We start from the raw sequence: 10,000 nt of genomic DNA on the forward strand, positions 1-10,000 counted from the left end.
AGACTAAAGCACCTAACCCAATGTCTGATCCTCTGCCATGTTCTAGATGAGGCATTGTGATCTGTAAGGTTTTCCCTGGATGGTTTATGAAAGTAGATCGTTCACCCTCTCCTTTCTAGTCCCTTTTAGCCTGGAAGCTCCACTGAAACCTGTTCAGCATAACAGTAACCTGCTGACAGGTGGTGGGGACTGTGCATGAGGTTCACTGGCCAGGAACTGAACCCAGATTTTCCTCACAGGAGAGGGAAATTCGGTCACTGAACCACTATTGCCTCACCTGCTTGTTGATTGTTAATTGTTGTTGTTATGTGCCATCGAGTTGCCTGTGACTCATAGAGCCCCTATGTGCAACAGCCCTAAGCTCTGTTCTATCCTGTCCCAATCTTAATGTCTCTGACACACCTACCCCCATTACTCCAGTCATTGACTCAATCTCATCAAGGCTCTTCCTCTCTTGCGCTGTCCCTCCACCCTCTCAAGCACGACGTCCCTCGCCAAGGACTGGTCCCACCTCGCAACATGTCCAAAGGATATTAGATGCAGCTTCAGAATCCTTGCCTTCAAAGGGGCAGCCTGGTCTCACCCTCTCTAGGAAGAATCTGTTCTCCTAGCAGTCCATAGTATATTCAATACTCTTCTCCAGCACCACAGCTCAAAGGCATCAATTCTTCTATCATCCCTAGTCATTGTTCAGCTTTCTGATGGATTGCAAGTAATTGCAAAGACTATAGCCTGTATCCACACAGTGTGTGGATCATAACAAAATGTGGCTGACTCTGAGAAGAATGGGAATTCCCAAACACTTGATCATGCTAATGCGAAACCTATCCTTGGACCAAGAGGCAGTCGTCAGAACAGAGCAAGGAAACACTACATGGTTCAAAATTTGGAATGGTGTATGCCAGGTATGCGTCCGGTCTCCATACTTTTTCAACCTGTATGCAGAACAGATTATCCGGGAGGCTGGGCTCTATGAGGAGAAATGTGGTGTCAGGATTGGTGGAAGATTCATCAACAATCTGCATTATGCAGATGACACAACCCTGCTTGCTGAAACTGAGGAGGACCTGAAACACTTGCTGCAGAGGGTCAAGGACTTCAGCCTTCAATATGAATTGACACTCAATGTCAAGAAGACAAAGATTCTCACCATGGGACCAATTGGCGTATCAGGATGGATGGTGAAGAGATTGAGATTGTTCCCAGCTTTAGTTTGCTTGTCTCCACAGTCAACACTCTTGGCACCAGTAGCCAGGAAATTAAAAGGCGTATTCCCATGGGAAAGTCTGCTGTTAGGGACCTCTCCAAAGTATTGAATAGTAATGATGTCTCTCTGGAGACTAAGGTGTGTCTGATACAGGCCATGGTCTTTGCTATCACTTACTATGCATCAGAGAGTTGGACAATGACTAAGGAGGATAGAAGGAGAATTGATGCCTTTGAGGTACCATGGACTGCTGGGAAAACAAACAGATTCATCCTGGAAAGGGGGAAACCGGGCAGCTCCCTGGAGGCAAGGATTCTGAGGCTCCGTCTAACATATTTTGGGCATGTTGTAAGGAGGGACCTGTCCTTGGAGAGGGACAGCATGCTTGGTAGGGTGGAGGGACAGAGCAGGAGGGGAAGGCCCTCTATGAGGTGGATTGATTCAGTGACTGGAGTGATTGGGATGGGTGTATCGGAGATGGTGCGATTGGCACAGGACAGAGCAGAGTTTAGGGCTGTTGTACATAGGGTCGCTGTGAGTCGCAAGCGACTCGGTGGCACATAACAACAACAACAACAACAACATAGCCTATATCGAGCACATCTTAGTCTCCAGACTGCCATTGTTGCCCTTCGGTACTTTGGAGAGGTCTCTGACAGCAGACTTTCCCAATGCAATTTGTCTTTTCATTTTCTGGCTGCTGGTACCAAGAGTGTTGATTGTGGAGCCAAGCAAACTATAGCTGTGAACAATCTCAATCTCTTCACCATCTACTATGATGCTGTCAATCGGCCCAGTGGTGAGAATCTTTGTTTTCTTGATATTGAGCCTAAATCTAGACTGAACTGCAGTTCTTGACCTTCCACAGCAAACGCTTCAGGTCCTCATCAGTTTCAGGCAGGGTTGTGTCATCTGTATAACGCAGATTGTTGATGAGCCTTCCTATAATCCTGATGCACACGCGGCATCGGGATTGGATTTTAGTAGAGTTCAGCAGTACAGCAGTAGCCCCTGCAGACACATCTAGTTTTGAAAGAATTCATCTGCTCATGATATTGTTAGGAGCCATTGAGTTCACTCACAGCGACCCTATGAACAACAGATCTGAAGCTTACCATGCTCTGTGCCATCCCCACCGTCTGTGATATGCTGGAGTCCATTGCTACAGTCATTATGTCAATCTATCTTGTTGAACTGCTTCTTGTCTTTCTCTGACTCTCCACTTTCCCGACATGATGTCTTTTCCCAAGGACTGGCCCTTCCTGACAGTATTTCTGCTTGTTGTTGATGTGTGCTGTCGAGCTGGAATTGATTTATAGCTGACCCTTCAGTGAGTTTTGAACCATGTGCCTTTGGGATGGCAACACAGTTTACCACTAAGGCCACCAGAACTTTAAGAAGTTGCTCATAAGTCTTGATATTCAATTTGGGAATGGGAATAAATAGTATAATACTTGAGTTCCAACCTCAGGGCTTGGAAAGGCTTCAGTGAAATTGGACAGCAAAAGACACAGGTGTTTCCTTTAACTTTCCCTTTGTTCTGCTAACTTTTTATCTCTGCAAAGCAAAGGGATTTCCTCTGGGTATTAAGCAGAGGAAATAAGCTAAGGTAGAGTCAGTGTTTCATTACAATTAAGGGACATAAAAGTATCCAGAAGTCAACTGAACAAGAGGTCTCTTCTCCCCAACCTTGAACTGTCTTCTGCCTCAACTCCAAATGCAAGTCCCCTGTTGAGCTTTGTCATTCTCCTTTCTCTTGGCCGCAGGAATACCTTGGGCAGACAGTGCCCGTTGCCAAAACCTTGTATGAGTAAGAATGAAGTTATGCTCCCTATGGGTTCAGTGACTTTGAAAAAAAATTTTTTTTATTATTATTTTTTGTGCATGTACCGTCAAATCAGATCTGACTGGTACAGGAGGAAATTGTCCCTCCTTCTCTGGCAGAGCATCTGGTGGATTTGAACCGGGTGCCTCTGGGATTGGACTTTTTTTTTTTTTTTTTAAGGTAGATCACCAGGCTTGTCTTTTGAGGCATCTCTGGGTCAATTTGAATTTCTGACCTTTGGTTAGCAATGAAATGTGCTATTTGGACCCCCAGGGACTAAGATCAAACAGTAATGGTTTCTTAAGTGAGGCAGGTAGGGATTTCACTCAAAAGTAATGTGTTGATTTTTCTAAATCTCCTTTTATTTGTATTTTGCTAAACTTTCCACTTGTTCTGTTAGCATTAAATCACTTTTAAACAAAAATTTAATTTAAAAATGAACAAGTTCCTCTCTCATTCTACCACTTTTTTTGCATGCCTTAGTCAATGAAAATAACTGAAGCAAAATGAAGGTAGATGATTTCCTTAATGTAGAAAGGATGAGGCGAGAGTGGAACTTCCTGCTTACAGATTCTACAAAATGTCCAACATGCTATTATATACATTTGTTCTCAAACTCGAAACGCAAACTCACCGCCACTGAACCAACCCTGACCCAGAACAACCCTCCGCTGGGTCTCCAGGGCTTTGGTCATCAGGGGAGACGGCCCCTCTCGTCCCTGACGGGCAGCTGGCGGTTTCCAACCATCAGGTACGCTGTCTCCACCAGAGCGCCCTCCTTTGTCCTAGTCCTGCTTTCTGTTCTCCAGGAATCTGTAGAAAGATTAGGCTATGACAGTAAGAGAAGGGATTTGTGTCAAAGCAGTTAATGCTAATAATACTCTTCTGTCATATTCATCACCTGTCAGCAGAAAGCCAGGTAAAAAGGACTTATTTAGTTGCTGTTATTCAAGAGCCAGCTAAAGACAAATCCTTAAACAAACTATATGAGTCACACTTCTAATAGTTTCTCAGATTTTTACATTTTAATTTGTGGCTAATACTTACCCCCTTTTTTGTCTCTTTAAGATTTAAATACACTTTGTAGTTACAAGTCGGGACCCCGATCTCTGTATATCACCATGGACACATCCAGAGGTCATGACGGCAGGGACGATCATTGTAACTGAAGGACACAGTCCAGAGCTGGAATGCAGGAACATGATCAGCGTAGTCAGGACACAGGGTGCAAGAGGGCCGACCCCCTCACTCCTGCTTCTTGTAATTCTCTGGGTGCGACAGGACCCAGCCTAAAGACACAAGGAAATATCTGAAGCTGGCAGTTAGCCTGATGGAGTCCATGGCCCTGACCCTCTCCCGCACCAGCGTTTAGTACACCTGGGCGCGCTGCACCGGGACCCCCTGGCTGGGCGTAACTGGCCCCTCTGCCCTGCGGGCTCAGCGCAGACAAGATGACCAGATCATGATGGGAGTGTCAGAGACAGTGCGATTGGCACAGGACAGAGCGGAGTTTAGGGCTGTTGTACTAGGGTCGCTATGAGTCGCAAGCAACTCGATGGCACATAACAACAACAACAACAACAACTTGATTATCAATTCTACTTCTTACTGAAATTTTGTTATCTTTCCTTTCACATGTGGTATTTTCAGAGAACTACTTGGTTCCCACATGAATTGCTTTGGCAGTTTCCCTTCTAATACACATGGTGGTGGTTGTATGTGCTGCTTGTTTCCAGCGATCCTATGAACACTGCTCCTGATCTCTGCTCTATTCTGTGCCATCTTCACCAACTCCAACAAACTTGAACCTGTTGTTAACGCATCAACCCATCTTGCTGAGGGTCTTCCTATTTTACACTGGCCTTCCACCCTTCCAAGAATGATGTCCTTCTTCGAGGACTGGACTTCCTAACAATATGCCCAGAGTATGTGAGATCAAGTTTCACCATCTTTGCCTCCAAGGAGCACCCAGTTTTCACTGTCTCCAGCAAAGTTTGTTTGTTCTTTTGGTGGGTCATGGGTATTCAGTACTTCTCTCTAATACCACAACTCAAAGGCATCAAATTCTTCTGTCATCCTGTATTTCTATTTTTATTTAAAAATGGGCATCATTACATTTGAGGATTTTCTCTCTGACTCAGATAAAACTGAATGGAGTTTAAGTTTTCTCATTCATATTTTATATAGAGTAAAGCACTTTATTTTTTCCAGGGACACAATTTCTTCATATATATAGCATACAAAATTTGGGCTTATTTAACTGGTGCAGAACATGGTCAATTTTTGTCGCGTATATGCTTAGGGAGATATACCCTCAGAATTTTCTTATACTTCCATGTAGATTTTTATACTATATAAAGTCTGATTTATTAATTTTGTAGCAGATGGATCATTCAAACTCCACTTCAGACATGTTGAGAGTCTACACTGCATTTCTGTTCATTTTCTCTTCTTGAGTTCTTTTAGCTTCATAGATTTATAATTTTCAGAAGATTGAGCTCATATATCTTGTTGCTTTTTGGGTAATGCTTCCTTTTAGTATGAGAAGACTCTCAAACTGGAGTCTTTAATTTTTTTTTTTTCCATTGGAGTGCTTTTGAGATTTGATTGAAAAGAAAACGCAAGTGAAGTACTTTGTAAAGAAAATGCAACCAACGTACTTTGCACTCCTTAGCAACACCTCCGCCCCTATTAACCTCTGCCTCTTGGCAAGTCATTGACCTATTTTCCTAGTAAGTCCAGGCTCCCACTGTGCTCCCTGGCTGAGTCACTGGTTGGATTTATGGAGGACAATTTGGCAATTACACTGTTCCTGGATTCAATGTATATTCATAAATCCTCTGGTGCGTGAAGCCCAAAACCTCCTGACTTGCTAAGGCAGAATAGTTTTATAAGCCTTCAGGGGAAAGGAAGTATACAGTTTATTGATGTTATATAATCCCTTTGAAATATTTACTATAGACCCAACTGGTTTGGTTAAGTGTGCTCCTGGGTTGACTGATTATTTGACAGTAAGCATTAGTCTCGCTTCCCCCCTCCACCCAGGAGTCCTACCTAGAGCCAGATGGTTTATCTTTCAATCCTCTTAGACACCTGAATTCCTCTTGGGAATAACAGATTCAAAGTTCACTCTGTTCAAGAATGAAATGTTAAGCAAATATCTGGACTATCTTGTCTTCAGATAAAAGGCAAATGCAAAATAATACCTGTTCTAGAGATAATCAAAGGGCAAGGACAGTATGCCTTCTAGAGAAGTCTTTTTCTAATGACACCAGATTGTTTCACATTCCAGACCTTTGCCCTCCTTTCTGAACCCGAGTCACCTTGTTGTTGGACTCATAGCGACCTTATGTACAACAGCCCTAAACTCCGCTCTGTCCTGTGCCAATTGCACTGTCTCTGACATTCCCACCCCAATTATCCCAGTCACTGAATCAATCCACCTCATAGAGGGCCTTCCTCTCCTGCGCCCTCCCTCCACCTTCCCAAGCATGATGTCCCTCTCTAAGGACCGGTCTCTCCTCACAACATGTCCAAAGTATGTTAGATGGAGCCTAAGAATCCTTGCCTCTAAGGAGCCACCCGGTTTAACCCTCTCCAGGACAAATCTGTTTGTTTTCCTAGCAGTCCATGATATTCTCAATACTCTTCTCCAGCACCACAGCTCAAAGGCATCAATTCTCCTTCTATCCTCCCTGGTCATTGTCCAACTCTCTGGTGCATAACAAGTGATTGCAAAGACCATGGCCTGTATCAGACGCACCTTAGTCTCCAGAGAGACACCACTGCTCTTCAGTACTCTGGAGAGGTCCCTAACAGCAGACTTTCCCATGGCAATGCACCTTTTAATTCCCTGGCTGCTGGTGCCAAGACTGTTGACTATGGAGCCAAGCAAACTAAAGCTGTGTAGAATCTCAATCTCTTCACCATCCATCCTGATGCTGCCAGTTGGTCCAGTGGTGAGAATCTTGAGTTAGGTTAATTACAGAATGAGCTTTTTTCTCAGACTGAATTCCTTAGGAGTTATTCAATAGCCAGCATTTGGCCAGAGACTTGCAACTTTCTGTAGATTGTGAGACTTAGATCTTTTCATGTAACTATTGTTTCAGATGAATTTTAAAATGAAGCATTAGCTTTAGATCAAGCATTACACTTTTGTCATTAATTTATTATTATTTTTTTGGTTGTTTCAAATGAAAGCATAAATCTGAAATGGCCTGGAAAAACCGAACGATTGTTGTTGTTGAGTACCATTGGATCAGAACCGACCAGTAGCTGACGCCCCAGTGAATTTTCAGAGGCAGCAAATCACATAGGAGGAGACTGACCATGCAGAAAACTGGTGGATTCAAACCATGCACCTTTGCGCTGGCAGCACAATTCCTTACCACTAAGCCACCAGAGTTCACCAAATGATCAATAAATAGCAATAGTTGTTGTAGGGTCTGGTGAGCTGGTCCCAAATCACAGCAAAACCATGTACAGCAGAATAAAACCCTGTCTGATCTCCCTCCAGCCTCACATCCTCCCACTAGCATTGTATTCTATGGTAGTGCTTATCACTTTACATAATTCACATTCTTTTTTTAAGGAAATGAAGCTCTGGGGAATATCTTCCCCCAGGTCACACTGCTACTGAAGAGCAATGGTCTCTCTCTGGAGACTAAGGTGCATCTGATACAGGCTATGGCCTTTGCTATCACTTGTTATGCATCAGAGAGTTGAACAATGACTAGGGAGGATAGAAGGAGAACTGATGCCTTTGAGCTGTGGTGTTGAAGAAGAGTATTGAGGGTACCAAGAAAACAAACAGATTCATCCTTGAGAGGGTTAAACCAGGCTGCTCCTTGGAGGCAAGGATTCTGGGGCTTCGTCTAACATAATTTGGACATGCTGGACATGTCCTTGGAGAGGGACATTATACTTGGGAGGGTGGAGGGACAGTGCAGAACGGGAAGGCCCTCTATGAGGTGGATTGATTCAGTGACTGGAGTAATTGGGATGGGTGTGTCAGAGACAGTGCAATTGGCACAGGACAGAGCAGAGTTTAGGTCGCTATGAGTCGCAAGCCACTCGATGGCACATAACAACAACAAGAAGACTTTGCACACAAAGTCTTTCTGGCCTTAAAGGCACTGCATCGTAACTACTGAATGATAGGACAAACAGTGGGGGTCACAGAAATGCCCACTAAGTTTCAAATACTGAGTAGCTACCTTGTTTTCACTTATGGTATTTTCTCCAGGCCACACACCTAATTTTATTATTTCCCAACACATAGTGAAATAAAAAGCAATATTTTGAAAAATCTTTTTTTCGGGGAGGGCACCCCAAAGGGCTGGCAGGTTATTGGGTCACAAGCAGGAGATCAACGGTTAGACTTGCCCATACGCTCCAATTCAGCCTTCTTCTTGATAGTGTAGGAGTTGGAGAAGCCTAAAAATGATGCTTTGTTCAACAAATGTACATTGAGCTCTACCTCTAAGTTAGGCACTATGCTAGGGAGGAAATCCAAAGATGCCCTTGCTGGCTTTTTGAGAAGGTCAAGTCATAGTGAAAGAGGTAACACTGCATTGTTTAAATGCAATCTCTGTTGTACCCAAGATATGTAAAGAATGTTGTGGGGACTGATAGGAGAAAGTGGGCAGGGTCAGGTAAGCTGGCTTTGAAGGAATTTTTAGAAAACAAACTGAGACTCAGTTGCCTTCCAGTAGGAACCCAAGCACAGCTGACCCTCCAGCTGTTTTCAGAAGCTGTAAACCACACAGAAGACCACCCATCTTTCTCCTCCATCTTTTTTTCCTTGGAGCTGAGAGTGGATTTGAACAGGAAGAGAGGTGCCACCTTTGGGTTAACAGTGCAACTCCCTACACACAGGTCATCAGAGTGGAGTTTTTCCTAGGAATATCTGGTTGGCACAAAGACACTCAACTACTTACAGAAAGGGTCGTGGTTCTCATCTACTCAGAGGCACCATGGAAGGGCTGGCAATCAGCTTATGAAGCTCCAAAGCCTTGGGAGCCTTAGGGTAAATATTTCTACTCTACAACACATACGTGTGGTTTCAAAATCAATCAGAGCCTTTGACTAGTTTGGAGGTTTTCCTTCCTTCCTTCCTCCCTCCCTCCCTCCCTTCCCTCCCTCCCTCCCCCCCCGACTTCTTTCAATTTATGGGGCTTTCCAGGCAGAGAAGAGTTAGGCTGAGTGATGATACAGGGCCAACCAATCAATGTAAATGGAGTTGGAAAGGAAATTGTATGCCCAAGTCAATAACGGGACAACTGATAGTTGTGGAGAAAAGATGAAGATGTCAACAATTTCATCTTACTTGAATCCACAGTCAACACCCTTTGTACCAGAAGTTAAGAAACCAAAAAGGTGCTATCCTATTGGGAAAATCTGCTGCCAAGGTCCTCTCCAAAGTGCTAACAAGCAATGACATCAGTTTAAAGACTAGGGTGCACCTGACCTGAGCCATCGTCTTTTCAATTACTTCCTTTGCATGTGAAAGTTGAACAGAAGGAAATAAGGATGACAGAAGAACCACATGCCCTTGGGTTGTGCTTTGGAGAAGAGTATGGAATATCCTATGATATCTTGGAGAACATACAACTAGAGTGCTCCTTAGAGGCTAAGATGGTGAAACTTCATCTCACATACTTTGGACATATTATTAGGAGAAGCCAGTCCTTGGAAAAAGACATCATGCTTGGAAAGGTGGAGGCTAATGCAAGAGAGGAAAGACTCTCAACAAGATTGACTGACACAGTGACTGGAACCAGTGCTGTTATGTACTGTTGAGTTGGAACAGACTGGGCTCAAGTATATCAGAGCAGACATCCAAGCAGATATATGCACACCCATGTTTATTGCAGCTTTGTTTACAATAGCAAGGAGTTGGAAACAACCTCAGTGCCCATCAACAAACGAATGGCTAGAGAAGCTGTGGTATATTCGCACAATGGAAT

The sequence above is a fragment of the Elephantulus edwardii genome, unplaced genomic scaffold (assembly GCF_000299155.1).
Source record: "Elephantulus edwardii isolate Elephantulus edwardi_28Jun2011 unplaced genomic scaffold, EleEdw1.0 scaffold00078, whole genome shotgun sequence".
Lineage (NCBI taxonomy): Eukaryota > Metazoa > Chordata > Mammalia > Macroscelidea > Macroscelididae > Elephantulus > Elephantulus edwardii.